At 38.1% G+C, this 16,863-nt stretch overlaps 2 long non-coding RNA genes across 2 annotated transcripts; both read left to right on the top strand.

Moving 5' to 3' along the window:
- The first annotated feature begins 1,394 nt into the window (after positions 1-1,394).
- LOC137283199 (uncharacterized) lies at positions 1,395-2,220 on the top strand. The gene is made up of 4 exons (XR_010956854.1): positions 1,395-1,421; positions 1,600-1,665; positions 1,969-2,025; positions 2,166-2,220. It is a non-coding gene; the product is annotated as an uncharacterized lncRNA (long non-coding RNA).
- A 10,655-nt stretch (positions 2,221-12,875) lies between these two features.
- On the top strand, positions 12,876-15,414 carry LOC137285092 (uncharacterized). The gene is made up of 5 exons (XR_010956945.1): positions 12,876-12,938; positions 13,117-13,182; positions 14,787-14,843; positions 14,984-15,038; positions 15,329-15,414. It is a non-coding gene; the product is annotated as an uncharacterized lncRNA (long non-coding RNA).
- Positions 15,415-16,863: the final 1,449 nt, after the last annotated feature.

Raw genomic sequence — 16,863 nt, 5'->3', positions numbered from 1 at the left:
GATGGAAGTGACACATGTGCTGATTGCATTGCATTCTTCACTGATCGTAAGGAGATGACGATCGAGAGGATTGTACGTACATAGTACTAATTACTATCCATCAGTGGTTGGATTGTTTAAAATGCGTTCATGTTTGGGCAGTATTGTATCAATGTAACACTGATGATTGAAACCCTTATCTTATCATAATTTAATGAAAAGCGCCATTGTCGTTTCCAACTTTAAATATGAATTGGCCACCAGCTCAAAAGTATGTTCGAAATTATCAAGTTTTTATAGGAATAATGTAATGAAGCACCCTGTATATATTTAGCAGTATTTAGCATTATTCTAGGAATTATCAGTAAGTGAAAGAACGTGTTTTTTTCAGGATAAAGAGGAGGTAAAAATGAACGAACGCTGTTCTTCACTGAAACCTAGCAAGATGGAGGAGGTTAGACATATTTCTCTTTACATTACAGTTTCTCAACAAAATCCGATATTAATGGAATAGTTAACGTATATTATGAACGTCACATGCAATAGCTGAGGCACTACTTGGCTTTATCTTTTAACCATTTGCTCCATTACCATCAGAAAGAGCATCGTTGTTTCCAAAACATGTTACATGTGGGTATATGTGACATAAACAATTAGGTAATGAAAGCGAGTCAGCAATCATAATGTCTCGTTTTCATGCACAGCAATGTGAATGCATATTTTTGTCAGTATTGTTGAGGGTAACATTGTAAGAAAATGTGTATTTTCAGTGTAAGAGAAAAGTTGAGGAAATATGTCAGGAGAAGAAAGACAAGGCCAACAGTCAGGTAACTGTTTCCATTCTTACCATCAACAAATCTTTTTCTTTCAATGAAATTTTCCAACATGACATCTGAACGTGTTCCTTTACAGAACCCGAACGCCATTTGTGAAGCCATCAACTTCTGTCAGTCGCCCGAGGATGTGAATAAGAACAAACCCATAAGCAAGGCAAGATAAATAGATGTACCTAGTGCTTGTTCATAAAATATAGTACTGTTACCTCGAGATCAGAAAATGTACTGTCGAGGTTCTGGACTTGGGTCCGACGACTGTTGATGTTTACAGGTTGTCGTGGCATTGCAGCCGTCCTGGTGTGAGACACTATATATAAACATTTCTATGCGAAATGTGAACATATTATCTTTAAACGTTTGGGAAACAAATGATTTTCATTTATCCATGCACAAGATCGTCACGGTTTTGTTTTTGTATATTTGTGTCAAACACACAGTTTGGCGGAAAATCTAGGCAGTAGTTTTGCTAATAAACCTGTATACAAAAATAATGGGATTAATAATTCAATTTGGCTTTTCACGTATCTGCAGCGTGAGGGAAAAGGCCGTTGCAAGGACTGCAAGAATTTTCTCAATGACGTCAAAGAAAAAGAAATGGCCAGTGTTGTAAGTGATTAAGTTTTACAAGATTTATTCACTTATATCTTAGAGTGGCATATTTGCACCATTGACCAAATATCTGAAAGCATGCAGCGTGGTTTTGTGTGCTTTAGTCGTAGAGATTGAAATAAAGTTATGGCAAAATCGTGACTATCTCTTTCCAATAACGTGTTTATATTCACAGGCTTCTGTAGGTGAGCTGATAGAAAGCCAGTTCTGTGGAAAACTTAGTGAAGATCGCCAGGAGAAGGTATACACAGAGACGTCAATGTTTTGTTTCCGTAATTGCTTCTTGATTTTCTGTTGTAACGTATAAAAGCTCCACCCAGCAATCCTCCAACTATCTGAAGCAGACAATTATGGGATTGGCACTAAGAGCATCGAATGTGATGACATACATGAAGCAAGTCAGTCCCTTCGTACCTTTATCACGAATAAAGAGTGTAAAAGTGAAATTGTGAGGGTGATAGGTTTGGGGATTGGATGTGTGAACACGCATGTGTGACTATGTATCCAAATTGATCCTTTTGTACTTGAACTTTCCATGTTTCAGTGTGAAGGCTTCATAGAGACAGCTACCGAAAAGGAAATCGAGCTACTAGATTTGGTAGTAAGTATATAGGGGGTAAATAAGTGATGTAAACATAGTTATTACCAATGTGTATATGAATGTATGACTGATCAAATATAACAACCTATTGTATCAAATTAAAATATACATATTGAAATGACAACTTATCTTGCTTATAGAATGTGGAAAACACGTGCAAGCTCCTCGACATGTGTGGTGGCAACAAATTGTAAGGTGAGTGTATCATTATTGAACGTGATACGGGCGAGGTAAGGTGAGGGGTAATATTGTCATACGAAGACACTGTCCAGTATTGCCACCTTAACATATTATTCTGGTCAACTGATGATATAGTTAGTGGTTTTGTTTAGTAATATTCAAACCATTCCAGCCTGTAAACACTGATCCACGTTTCGTCATTTGGTCTTTATGTGAGGTGCGGCTGAAATGGTTTCCTCATGACGAGTTATGCTATGTATATGACCCAGTTAATTTCATTTCGAATCTTTCCCCTTGCAGATGCCAAAGATGCTGCCTGTAGATCCTTCATCCCCAGCAGACAATGTCATATGTAATATTTTGTTAATAAAACTTGCCATTTAACCTCATATCTATTGTTGGATTAATTACTTTAGATAAGATAGGGATAGTAGACGGAATATATAAATGTCAAAATTCTCACTGTCGTTTCAACTGCATTTCAGAATTAAGCCAAGATGGTATAACATATCGATAAGGATCTCTACTGACTTGATGAACATACGGAATTCTTATATCCACAAATGAACTGTTCAGAATCAACATTCTGAGGAAACATCCAATTCACATCCTGTTGCATCTTTGTAAAACCTAGCCTCCTTATTGCCATTATGTTGAGAATTTCAATGTTGTGTAGACATTACCGAATGAATATTTTCAGGTATTTATCCAAAGATTTTACTGGTCATTCCTCTCACAGAACTAGTATGAGTTATACAGTGGTTCATTGCGTTTCAGAGAGATATCCGGTCAGATTTGAACCAAAATGATAGCATGAAGAAATTAAGAGTGTGGTGATGCAGTATGACAATCTGCACACACGCAAGGAAAAGATGAGAGAGCAATATTGCTTGTCCTTTGTGAAATAAAGTAACAAGGATGCTTCTGATAATACAGCGGATAATAAGACAAATTACATTAAGCAGAAAAATCAAGGAGATACTTTTGTGGTACGAATGGGTCAACGCTCACCACAAGGTATATTTTTGTATTTCATTGTCGAGAGGACAATCAGTCGAGCTAATCAGGAACGTGTAAACATCACTGTTCGTGATATGTTTCTGGGAGTGTTGAGTTCATGTGCATCTACATCAACATTCGATCACCTGTCTGGTGCAGAAAGTATCGCCTTCTTCCAGATTAGTGGATCCATCGATTTCCAAAATGGTCCGCCCTTCACAGAGCAAGTCCAATTCTACGATGTTGAAGAGATGCGTCTGATGACCCTTCTGAGAGAACATTGCTATTTAAATGTTATTTAAAGGGACAGTGATATTAGGAGAAAACGATATTTAGACCCTTGTTATTCAAGATTGGAAAGGCACAACAACTAAAAATCTATCTTGCAAACATTCACTTTTAACTGAAATTATTGAATTGTATAAGGATCTTGCTACTGGCCAATACGAACCGTCTTTTGTTGGTTACCCAGCCATGTTGGCATTTCTGGGAATAGAATGGCCAATCATTCTGCCAATGCAGCACTCAACAAATCTTTGACACCACTTCTTATTCCATACTCTGATTACAAATCTTTGACGCCACTTCTTATTCCATAGTCTGATTACAAAGCTAGCATTAAAACTTACATCCATGATCTGATGCTGTGGGACACCGAAGTTGGTGTCAATAAATTACACGCAATAAAACCCTATATCGGTTACACCTACTTGGGTTGTCAGTTCAGAGTGAGTGAGTTAATATGTAACGTCACATCGGCAGTATTTCAGCCATATCGTGACGGTAACAAAACGCTAAAATGGAATACATGTGTACTATGAAAACCGGTCAACAAAGGACAGTAAAACAACTAGAATATCACAGAAAAGAATGTAAAACTAGTAACAATATACCTAAAACAATTTACCTATAAAGGACAATACAGTATAAAAAAGGCTACAGATTGCTAACAACTGAAGGTAGATCACCATGCTAGGGACCATGGGGACTTACAGTACTTTTGCTACCTGCATGGACCCTAGCTGGATGTTACATCATCCCCTCAGCCGTCAGCAATATGGGAAATCTAACCATACAATAAAAAGACGTATTCTACGATTAAAAACCTGGAAATTTAGAATTTACATTGAATGTTTGTGGACTTACGTACCCTCTCAGGAGGACAATAGTTTTACAGTACTTCAACCCCCTTTCAGGATACAGCCATTAATAATTCTAGTTACTACTCTAAACTACCAATTATTAAAATACATATATTTACAGGATCAGTGCTCAAAATGCTACCATGAAATCATTTTCCTTTAAAAACCCAATGATTAAATGAGAACTAACAGTTGTAAAAAGATCCTTGATAGCTTTGACATTGAAATACATATCCCTTGTGATGGAGAATTCAAAACAGTCAAGCAGAATATTCTTGACCGTGACTCTCTCATGACAAAGGATACAAAACGGAGGATCCTCACCTTTTAACAGGTACTTATGGGTATATCCTGTGTGGCCAATACGACATCGTCGCATGATGACCTCCTCAAATCTGGACTGACAACCCAAGTAGGTGTAACCAATATACGGTTTTATTTCATGTAATTTATTGATACCTACTTGAGTGTCCCACTTATTCTGCATCAGATTACGGATATACGTTCTAACGCAAGCTTTGTAATCTGAATATGGAAGAAGAAGTGGTGTCACAGATTTGTTGAGTGCTGCTTTTGCAGCAAGATCGGCCATCACATTCCCAGAAATACCTACGTGACTGAGTATTGGCCAGTAGCAAGAGTATTATACAGTTCAATAATTTCAATTAAAAGTGGATGTTTACAAGAAATATGTTTAATAGCCTGAAGGCAAGAAAGAGAGTCGGAATATATTATATACTGTTTACGTTTCGGGTGTCTTTGAATATATTTAAGAGCTGTTAATATGGCGCTAGCTTCTGCTGTAAAAATGGAACTATTGTCTGGTAATCTAGAAGATATTGTTCTGGATCCAATGACTGTAGCACAAGCAACTGTGCCACCGTCTTTGGACCCATCTGTAAATAAGGATTTGTAATTGTTATATGTATGTTTCAATTGATTATATTCTTGTTTATACTATAATTCATTCGTTTCTGATTTTTTAAATGTAGTTAATGTTAGGTCAACCTGTGGACTAACCAACTGCCAAGGGGGAGAGGAAAGAAGACGGAAAGGAGCTATATTGTCCAGCTCAATACCACCAGCAGCAATAAACGGCTTTATTCTGAGCCCAAGAGGTGGGACAAGAGAAGACTTTTTGCTATACAAATCCTCATAAAGAGGATTGAAGACACAGTTATATGCAGGGTTAGATTCGTTAAAGTACAGTTTTTGTGATATATCGTAAAGATAATTTGATACGGCGTTGTGCAAGAGATGGTTCATCGGCCTCAACGTAAAGACTGTCAATAGGTGAAGTTCGGAAAGACTTAAACCTTGGTGGTGGACAGAATCATGAAGTTTAAGGTTGCTTTTGCAGGCTACACCATAGACGATGGAGCCATAATCAAGTTTCGAACGTACGAGTGATCGACATAGATGGAGAAGGGTAGCTTGATCCCTTCCCCATTTAGAATTTGACACCACTTTCAATAAGTCAAGTTCTTTCAGGCATTTAGTTTTAAGTGATTTAATATGTGGTAAAAACGTTAAGTGTGAATCAAAGAGTAGACCCAAAAACTTAGCTTCCTTCACAACTTTAATCGGCGTGCCATCTAGAGACAGTTCAGGGTCTTTATGTGGTTTGTATTTACGACAAAAATGTATGCAGTTAGTGTTTTGATTTAGAATATTTAAAGCCACTTTCAAGACACCATTTATTTATCTTGTTTAAACGCAACTGCAATTGCCGTTCAATGGTATGCATATTTTTACCACGACAAGAAATATTCAAATCATCCATAAATAACGATCCATCAATTGAATCGTTTAAAACTTTAGATAAACTGTTGGTCTTGATGCTAAATAGAGTGACAGACAAAATACTGCCTTATGGAACACCCTGATCCTGATTGTAATGATCAGACAGGGTAGAACCCACACGAACCTGGAATTGTCTGTTATTTAAAAACTTGGCTATAAATTCCGGCAAACGACCTCGCAAACCGAAGTCATGTAAATATCTTAAAATGCCATATTTCCAAGTAGTGTCATATGATTTTTCAATATAAAAAAAGATCGCCTCAGCGTGTTGTTTGTTAATTAGTGCGTTTTTAACAAATGATTCCAGTCGCACGAGGTGATCAACAGTACTTCTCCTTTTACAGAAACCACATTGTATATCTGTTATGAGATTATTTGTTTCCAAGTACCAAACAAGTCGATTATTTATCATGCATTCCATGGTCTTGCAAACACAGCTAGTTAATGAAATCGGACGATAATTGGATGGATCCGTATGATCACGTCCAGGTTTGGGTATTGGTACTACTATGGCGTCACGCCATGAGGGAGAAAAGTTGCCCGATCTCCAAATATGTTCACAAATATTTAGGAGAGTTTCTAGGCAGGATTCTGGTAAGTGCTTCAGGAGTTGATACTGTATGTTATCAGCTCCTGTAGCAGTGTCATGAGCTTGATCAAGAGCAATATGGAGTTCATGAATAGAAAATGTTTCATTATAATCTTCCCCATTATCAGAATTGAAATTGATAGTTTTCTTTTCTTCTTGTTTTTGATATTGCTGGAATTTTGGTACATAATTTGAAGACGAAGAGTGTTTAGCAAGGGTTTCACCTAGTTTATTCGCAATATCTGATTTATCAGTAAGCAATTGATCTTCATGTTTAAGATGATGGACAGTAGATTTAGTACCTTTACCTTTAATTTTCTGGACCATGTTCCATACCTTGGATATGTGTGTCCGAGAATTTATTTTAGATACATAATTTTGCCAAGATTGGTGTTTGTGCTTTAGCATTTAAACTTTTAAATTTATTTAAATTATGCACCATAGGATGGCGACGGAAATAATGTTCTGCTTTTTTCCTTGCCTTACTAGCTTGTTTGCAGTCATCGTTGAACCATGGTTTCCGAATATGTGGAACTGCAGAGAAATTAGGTACACACTCATCAGCTATGGAGTTCACTTCGTCAGAAAAGCACTTAATAGCATCAGGAATGTCAACAAGACGTTCGGGTTTAAGTTTTCAGCACACAGTGTTTCATATATAGCCCAGTTAGCCTTTTTAAAATTCCCCCTTGATGATGGAGGAACATCAGTTGGAGTTACAGATTTTAATATAGTAGGAAAATGGTCACTTCCAGGTCGGAAGAGGTGGAATGACCTTTCGAATTCATTTAGTAGTTCTCAATTTGTGAGTGACAAGTCGAGAGCAGAATAAGTCCTTGTACCAGGGTGTAAATAAGCGCTAGAACCATCATTATAAATACATAAATCATTGTCAGAACAGAAGTCCTCCAACAATTTACCTTTAGTGTTTGTAGTTTCACTACCCTGGGAGTTGGTCATATCGAGCTTGAAGATCAGTTTTGGCAAACTTCGAAGACGGCAAAATATAAAGAGAGCATAGCGTAAACGCTACATGTAAAGTGATTCTCACTGCAACAGCCTGCATATTAGTATTAAATGAAACAGGGCTTTGAATAACGTTTTGTCTGACTAGAATGGATGATCCGCCAGTGGCCCTATCACCCGGAGGTGAAAAACAATGATATGCATCAAAATGACGAAGGTCAAATGTATCTGTTTGTTTTACATATGTCTCTTGGAGACATATCGCTGAAGGTGTAAACTCTTGGACTAATAGCTGTAATTCATGTAAATTAGTCCTCAGTCCTCTGCAGTTCCACTGTACAATATTATTGGAATAAACTATCTTTCGGGGGATTTATTGGGGATCTACCCCGCACTCTTTTGGAGGGCGACAAGCTATGTGTCCTAGAATGGACGTTTTCATCATTCGAGCTCCCCACCCACCACGGAGTATCACAAGGACCATGCTAAAGCAAGCGGGCCTCCAGCTTGCAGCACCAAGGATACCCGGATGATATACTCCAGCAGAAGAATTAAAAGATTACTAATTCCACCAGATTGGCCCATGAGCCACCGCCTTCTGGCATAGGACTCTAGGCAAATTACAGAACAACATATTTCAAAATAACAAATGTTTTAGATAATAAAGCCAAAGCCAAAAGTCCAAAGTTACAACAATTCCATGCACAGGGCTTGGCATGATCAGCCGACTGGTCGAACCGGGCCCATTCGACCACCCGTCTAGGCTAAGTCAGGGCCAAAGTGGTGTATTGAGCAACAGGAACACGGTTGCAAGCTCCTATTGCCCTCAACCACCAGGATCCCTTCCTCCGCCGACACAGGGCCGCAACCCACGGCAAACGGGTTGGTGGACCAAATATCCCCCCGGGTCCACTACGGGGGTGTCGGCTAGCTCGTAGCGTTACCCAGCACCCACCACGAGGAGGTGGCTCTCCACGGGTGCCATCAGTTCAGAATTGAAGAGGTCATTATGCGATGCATTGGCCACACTAGATATACTCAGGAATATTTCTTGAAAGGCGACGATCCTCCGGATCCTTTCAACACCGTAAAAGAAATATTAGATTTGAAAAATGATTTGTAAATAGATAACTATTTCATTAGTAGTAGTTTAGATTAGTTACTTAGATTGGTTGAAGTACTGTAAAACTATTGTCGCCCTGAGAGGAAATAGTATACAGCAGGTTACGTTGTGGTATGGGATGCATTTCCTCAAACTCACATACAAACTCAAACACACACTCGAAAACTCACACAGACAAACACAAACTGAGCTTTCGTACCGAAATAATAGTGATTCATAACAACAATGGTGTTGATGATAAAGTCAGAATGGTGGTGCCAAAACCTGTATAAACTCAGAAATAGTCTGCCGAATGAGCGATTAAAACTTTACGAAAATATCTGCAATATCAAATTATGACACCTTTTGTGTTTCGTGTTCCCCCAGTCATCAGCAATGCATACATTTTTACATGGGTTCTTTACAGATTTTATTTGAAGAGAAAGTGAGAAATATGTCAGGAATAGTGTTACACCAGAGATGTATTGCAAACGGAAAGCAATATCATGCTATTCTATGTTGTATTAACACACAGGAAAACAATATCACAGTAAAATATATATCCCATTATTACAATGACGTCGAAAATGATAAGTACGTTGCTGAACATTGCTGACAAATTACAAACATTTCCACATATGACGAGAAAGTTTGCTATGGAATGCGTTTGCGTCAAGCACATGCGCACGCACGCACGCACGCACGCACGCACGCACTCACTCAGTCTGAAGCATACATGTATTACATTAATGGTCATGCATCTGTCAAATGATTAATGAGCAAACAAGGCGGCATCGGAAAGGTGTACCTGTATAACAAATATAATACTGACCTAAAAACATGAACTGTCACATCACGATAATTAATTAATACGAATTTATGTTACCCGACTACCAGTCAAACCAAAAAGGATGGATTCTTTGAAGGACAATCAGGGACTGTACTATGTACAGCTGCTATCTCTGCTATCGGTGATTATACACAATTATGTTTTCGGTAATATGTCTAGAATGACCATGGCAGAACCTAACCTAATAAGAGGCAAAACTGTGGTCTCATGTTGAAGTCGTATATTGTTTACTAAACATCTTTTAGGGGATCATCACATCTTGGGTCTGTGTACACAAAACAGTGTTAATTTATGCAACTGAGTTGAAACCACGTGTCAGTAGTCATCAGTCAAAGTAAACAAACACTGTGGTAATATATTGGGCATTCATTATCTAGTTCTAGAAATACTGCACTTCTTACACTTCAAGATGGTTCTAAAGATGTTTGATAGGATTTCCAATAGGGCTCCTTGTGGATCATGACAATGTGTGTATACCTTGATCTGGAAATGGATGATTACGTCTTGTGAATGGTGAGGCCAACCATTGTCATCAATGAATATCTATCGAACGACAGGAAAACGGCAATATCCAGTACTTCCTCTTGATAATGCTGAACATTGAGTGTCCCAGATGCTTTTGTGAGATCCAATTAGCAGTCATAAGAAACAGGACACCATCACTGAGTCACTACTAAAGTAACGGTTATAAGCCTCCTTACGACGTCTCTAAGGCTTCACGACAATGGCTGTCGGTTACATGTTGACCTTTCTTCAGATCAATGGTGCCCGTACGCAAGACATTCATGACTATTTGTGATTCCCTCACTAAAAAGATGAATTAGATCATCCCGGTTATTAGTCGTCCTCGTTCTTGACTCATGCATTTATTTAACATATGCTTTCTCAAGCCGATTTATAATTGCGTGGTTATGTACACACTAGCATGTTGTTCCGACGACACATTGCTGCTTCATGAATGGCGATACCTGTAATCGTCCTTTTTGTCTCTTTTGTTTTGTTGTTTGGTATCTTTTGTGAGATTCGTGGTTTTACAACCACCAAGCATGTTTTTCCACAACATTTCATCTGGCATTGTGCATTTTTTGAAGAATGCTAAAAAAGAACATACATACGCAAGGGGTCAGCGTCTATGTTCCTCGATGACCTTCTGGATGTGAAAAAGCAGTTAACTGGCATAATTTAGTAATGACATATTTACAACCTACATCTCACCAACTGCCAACTAATTACAGATATTTAATATTTTAAAAAAAATTCATTTCAGTATGTATCACTATGACCCACAATAGGTGTCTGAAAGTTGTAATCAACACAATATATGCTGACAAGATCGTGACAATTAGTGTCCCAACAAGTAAACGTTGCAAACAGAGAATATTAGTGCAGCAGGCAGAGCCAAATGAATCTGAATCTAATTTTAATTAGAAGCCCCCTTCAGTGTGCTGTGATTGAATTTGTTATTAACATTACATTTGGAGGATGGGAACATATATAAAGCTTTACACTTAAACACATTTCAACAGTTTACTTTCACAGTTTCAAGCACAATGAATCCATTCGTCGCACTTATCGTTGCTGTTCTGGCAGCTAACAGTGAGTAGTTTAAATGACCAGATCATTTTCAATTCTTAGTAACTACGATGGCTTTGAATTTGGCGCCCCAACATCCTTTTAAACTTTTCATCCATCTAAGGAAACGTTTGCCATTTATTCGAATTTCATCAACGTTTGTCATCAACACGAATTTATTCATAATGCTTCTGAATCACTAATTTTTTGACGTGACACATTTTCAGCTATGGCCTTGACGATAGAGGATGGAAGTGACACATGTGCTGATTGCATTGCATTCTTCACTGATCGTAAGGAGATGACACTCGAGAGGATTGTACGTACAAAGCACTAATTACTATCCATCAGTGGTTGGTAAAATCCACGTTTGTTTAAAATACGTTCATGTTTGGGCAGTATTGTAACAATGAAACACTGATGATCGGCTCCCTTATCTTATCATAACACATAAATTAATGAAAAACGTCATTGTTGTTTCCAACTTTAAATATGAATTGACCACCAGCTCAAAAGTATGTTCGAAATTTTCCAGTTTTTATAGGAATAATGTAATGAACCACCCTATATATATTTAGCAGTATTCTAACACATATATATTATTAAACATTTGTACATACATAAAAGCAAAGTATGTGAAGGAACGTGCTTTTTTTCAGGATAAAGAGGAGGTAAAAATGAACAAACACTGTTCCTCACTGGAACCTAGCAAGATGGAGGAGGTCAGACATATTTCTCTTTACATTACAGTTTCTCAACAAAATCCGATATTAATGGAATAGTTAACGTATATTATGAACGTCACATGCAATAGCTGAAGCACTACTTCGCTTTATCTTTTAACCATTTGCTCCATTACCATCAGAAAGAGCATCGTTGTTTCCAAAACATGTTACATGTGGGTATATGTGACATAAACAATTAGGTAATGAAAGCGAGTCAGCAATCATAATGTCTCGTTTTCATGCACAGCAATGTGAATGCATATTTTTGTCAGTATTGTTGAGGGTAACATTGTAAGAAAATGTGTATTTTCAGTGTAAGAGAAAAGTAGAGGAAATATGTCAGGAGAAGAAAGACAAGGCCAACAGTCAGGTAACTGTTTCCATTCTTACCATCAACAAATCTTTTTCTTTCAATGAAATTTTCCAACATGACATCTGAACGTGTTCCTTTACAGAACCCTAACGCCATTTGTGAAGCCATCAACTTCTGCCAGTCGCCCGAGGATGTGAATAAGAACAAACCCATAAGCAAGGCAAGATAAATAGATGTACCTAGTGCTTGTTCATAAAATATAGTACTGTTACCTCGAGATCAGAAAATGTACTGTCGAGGTTCTGGACTTGGGTCCAACGACTGTTGATGTTTACAGGCTGTCGTGGCATTGCAGCCGTCCTGGTGTGAGACACTATTTACAAACATTTCTATGCGAAATGTAAGCATATTATCTTTAAACGTTTGGGAAACAGATGATTTTCATTTATCCATGCACACGATCTTCACGGTTTTGTTTTTGTATATTTGTGTCAAACACACAGTTTGGCGGATAATCTAGGCAGTAGTTTTGCTAATAAACCTGTATACAAAACTAATGGGATTAATAATTCAATTTGGCTTTTCACTTATCTGCAGCGTGAGGGAAAACGCCGTTGCAAGGACTGCAAGAACTTTCTCAATGACGTCAAAGAAAAAGAAATGGCCAGTGTTGTAAGTGATTAAGTTTTACAAGATTTATTCACTTATATCTTAGAGTGGCAAATTTGCACCATTGACCAAATATCTGAAAGCATGCAGCGTGGTTTTGTGTGCTTTAGTCGTAGAGATTGAAATAAAGTTATGGCAAAATCGTGACTATCTCTTTCCAATAACGTGTTTATATTCACAGGCTTCTGTAGGTGAGCTGATAGAAAGCCAGTTCTGTGGAAAACTTAGTGAAGATCGCCAGGAGAAGGTATACACAGAGACGTCAATGTTTTGTTTCCGTAATTGCTTCTTGATTTTCTGTTGTAACGTATAAAAGCTCCACCCAGCAATCCTCCAACTATCTGAAGCAGACAATTATGGGATTGGCACTTAGAGCATCGAATGTGATGACATACAGTGTTCCCAGAAATTATTGAGAAAATCTTTGTTTTTGTTTTTTAATGATGCTAAGATTGGAAAAAGGGCTTCCACTATGCACTAAGCACATTAAATAAGGGAGACAACTCTTGAAGGCTTAGAAGGCAGCTCATTACGTCAAGAGTTATCTCCCTTGTCTGAGCAGACGGCTTCCTGTGTTGACATGGCAGAATTTACAGCAAGAGAGAAAAGAAAGCTCATTCTAGATGATTTTGAAAGGGGTGAGGCTGATGCTAAAGTGCTAGCTTGTAGACATGGTATTCCTCTGTCTACAGTATACAGAACTTTGAAGAATATTCAAACAGGAACCGGGATAGAGCACAAAGCAGGGGCAGGTCGGCCTAGGAAATTCAGTGTTGTGGATCGCCGAAGACTTGGGCAGATTGTGAGTAGGGGCAAATTGAAAAGTGTTGAGAACATCAGAAATGAAATGTTTAGCAGAGGAAGTCCTCAGGTATGCAATGAAACAGTTAGGCAGGAATTACAGAGACTTAATTGGGTGAAAAAACGTGGAATTCCCTCGCCGTTGATGAAAGATGTACAAAAGGAAAAACGTTTAAACTGGTGTCGGGTTCATGAAAATCAAGATTGGGATAATGTTTTCTTTTCGGATGAAAGTTCTGTTTGGCTTTTCCCTCATTTTGTGAAAATTTGGACCAAAGATACTGTCAAACCTATCTACCAGCGACCAAAACATAGCCCGAAGTTTCACATGTGGGGTGGCATATCGGCTCGCGGAGTGACGCCATTGTGTGTTTTCACGGGAAACTTGACAAAAGAAAGATGCGTTGACATTCTAAATGGTTACCTTCTTCCGACAGCACAAACATTGTATGAAGATGATTGGATTTTCCAGCATGATAATGACCCAAAACGCACTGCGCGCTACACAAAACAGTGGTTGTCGGGCGAAAATGTTCAAGTTTTAGACTGGCCCAGTTACAGCCCAGACCTAAACCCAATTGAGAATGTGTGGGGAGTCATGAAGGACAGAATAAACCAAAAGGGACTGAGAAATATTGAAGATATGAAGGCCGAGGTGGTCCAATATTGGGATACCCCGTCACACGATTACCTACAAACTTTGATGGGTAGTGTGCCTAGGCGTATTCAGGCATGCATTGCTGAGCGAGGAGGTCGAACAAAGTACTTAAACAAGACTGAGACTGTAAAAGGATGATGTTTTAACATGTTTATGTAAGTAAAACGCCAGAAGTTAATAAACGTAATGAGTTACATGACGCAACATGATTCTCAATAATTTCTGGGAATACTATACATGAAGCAAGCCAGTCCCTTCGTACCTTTATCACGAATAAAGTGTGTAAAAGTGAAATTGTGAGGGTGATAGGTTTGGGGATTGGATGTGTGAACACGCATGTGTGACTATGTATCCAAATTGATCCTTTTGTATTTGAACGTTCCATGTTTCAGTGTGAAGGCTTCATAGAGACAGCTACCGAAAAGGAAATCGAGCTACTAGATTTGGTAGTAAGTATATAGGGGGTAAATAAGTGATGTAAACATAGTTATTACCAATGTGTATATGAATGTATGACTCATCAAATATAACAACCTATTGTATCAAATTAAAATATACATATTGAAATGACAACTTATCTTGCTTATAGAATGTGGAAAACACGTGCAAGCGCCTCGACATGTGTGGTGGCAACTAATTGTAAGGTGAGTGTATCATTATTGAACGTGATACGGGCGAGGTACGGTGAGGGGTAATATTGTCATACCATGACACTGTTCAATATTGATACCCCACCTTAACATATTATTCTGGTCAACTGATGATATAGTTAGTGGTTTTGTTTAGTAATATTCAAACCATTCCAGCCTGTAAACACTGATCCACGTTTCGTCATTTGGTCTTTATGTGAGGTGCGGCTGAAATGGTTTCCTCATGACGAGTTATGCTATGTATATGACCCAGTTAATTTCATTTCGAATCTTTCCCCTTGCAGATGCCAAAGATGCTGCCTGTAGATCCTTCATCCCCAGCAGACAATGTCATATGTAATATTTTGTTAATAAAACTTGTCATTTAACCTCATATCTATTGTTGGACTAATTACTTTAGATAAGATAGGGATAGTAGACGGAATATATAAATGTCAAAATTCTCACTGTCGTTTCAACTGCATTTCAGAATTAAGCCAAGATGGTATAACATATCGATAAGGATCTCTACTGACTTGATGAACATACGGAATTCTTATATCCACAAATGAACTGTTCAGAATCAACATTCTGAGGAAACATCCAATTCACATCCTGTTGCATCTTTGTAAAACCTAGCCTCCTTATTGCCATTATGTTGAGAATTTCAATGTTGTGTAGACATTACCGAATGAATGTTTTCAGGTATTTATCCAAAGATATTACTGATCATTCCTCTCACAGAACGAGTATGAGTTATACAGTGGTTCATTGCAGGTATCGCGTTTCAGAGAGATATCCGGTCAGATTTGAACCAAAATGATAGCATGAAGAAATTAAGAGTGTGGTGATGCAGTATGACAATCTGCACACACGCAAGGAAAAGATGAGAGAGCAATATTGCTTGTCCTTTGTGAAATAAAGTAACAAGGATGCTTCTGATAAGACAGCGGATAATAAGACAAATTACATTAAGCAGAAGTATCAAGGAGATACATTTGTGGTACGAATGGGTCAACGCTCACCACAAGGTATATTTTTGTATTTCATTGTCGAGAGGACAATCAGTCGAGCTAATAAGGAACGTGTACACATCACTGTTCGTGATATGTTTCTGGGAGTGTTGAGTTCATGTGCATCTACATCAACATTCGATCACCTGTCTGGTGCAGAAAGTATCGCCTTCTTCCAGATTAGTGGATCCATCGATTTCCAAAATGGTCCGCCCTTCACAGAGCAAGTCCAATTCTACGATGTTGAAGAGATGCGTCTGATGACCCTTCTGAGAGAACATTGCTATTTAAATGTTATTTAAAGGGACAGTGATATTAGGAGAAAACGATATTTATACCCTTGTTATTCAAGATTGGAAAGGCACAACAACTAAAAATCTATCATGCAAACATTCACTTTTAACTGAAATTATTGAATTGTATAAGGATCTTGCTACTGGCCAATACGAACCGTCTTTTGTTGGTTACCCAGCCATGTTGGCATTTCTGGGAATAGAATGGCCAATCATTCTGCCAATGCAGCACTCAACAAATCTTTGACGCCACTTCTTAATCCATACTCTGATTACAAATCTTTGACGCCACTTCTTATTCCATAGTCTGATTACAAAGCTAGCATTAAAACTTACATCCATGATCTGATGCTGTGGGACACCGAAGTAGGTGTCAATAAATTACACGCAATAAAACCCTATATCGGTTACACCTACTTGGGTTGTCAGTTCAGAGTGAGTGAGTTAATATGTAACGTCACATCGGCAGTATTTCAGCCATATCGTGACGGGAACAAAACGCTAAAATGGAATACATGTGTATTATGAAAACCG

The sequence above is a fragment of the Haliotis asinina genome, chromosome 5 (genome assembly GCF_037392515.1).
Source record: "Haliotis asinina isolate JCU_RB_2024 chromosome 5, JCU_Hal_asi_v2, whole genome shotgun sequence".
NCBI classification, from domain to species: domain Eukaryota; kingdom Metazoa; phylum Mollusca; class Gastropoda; order Lepetellida; family Haliotidae; genus Haliotis; species Haliotis asinina.
The sequence above is the reverse complement of the archived record's forward strand: the minus strand, read 5'-3'. Positions and strand labels throughout refer to the sequence as shown.